An 899-nucleotide genomic window follows, 5' to 3' on the forward strand; every position below is an offset into this window, starting at 1 on the left:
GCTGACTTGCAGTCGAGTACTCGTCAAAGACACAGACGAAAATTCCTCTCGACACGCCTTCACAGGTAAGTCTGGCTCAAGTCCTTCGCTTGTTGCAAGCAAAGAGAGGGCTGTCCAAAGAACCAAAGATTTCATGTTGAAACTCATACTGATTGTTATGGCAAGCTGTTTCAATGAACTATGCTCGGCAACGGCGTGACGACTTTTTATACCCAATTGTGAGACGGGAACTTGGTCATACAGGTGAGATGTATAGCTAGAGGTAATTACATCCCAAAGTCACCGGGGACAAGGGTACTTCAACATGGACTAATACCTCATCTAAAGAAAATGAACACAAGTTTGTTTTACAAAAGTAAGCAATTATTAAATAGTTTTTTCTTATAATTTCTATATGCAAATAATTTCCTATTCATTATAAACACAAAGATATGCTGTATACTGAATTACAATAAATCTGTCAAGAAATATGTTGTATAGGTAATGAAATGTACTGTATGAATAGTGAAACATGCAATATACATATATATATATATATATATATATATATATATATATATATATATATATATATATATATATATATATATATATATATATATATATATATATTATATATATATGTATGTAAAAGTCAATCCAGATCTCTAGTGCACATGCGCATTGGGAGCATCCGGTATCAGTTTTCAATGTACCTGTGGGCCATCATTAACTTTAATCCTCAAAATTAAATCCTGCACGAGCTAGTATCAATTCGTAATTGCAACGTCAGCAATCTATAGGAAAGATGCAGTTGAGTTGCCATTAATGTTTATTATAGGCAAAAATAAAACAAATTCGGACATTTACATATTAAAGATATATATGAAAATTAATCAACATATATTCTTATAAGTTGT

Source organism: Penaeus vannamei, chromosome 11 (genome assembly GCF_042767895.1).
Source record: "Penaeus vannamei isolate JL-2024 chromosome 11, ASM4276789v1, whole genome shotgun sequence".
NCBI lineage: Eukaryota > Metazoa > Arthropoda > Malacostraca > Decapoda > Penaeidae > Penaeus > Penaeus vannamei.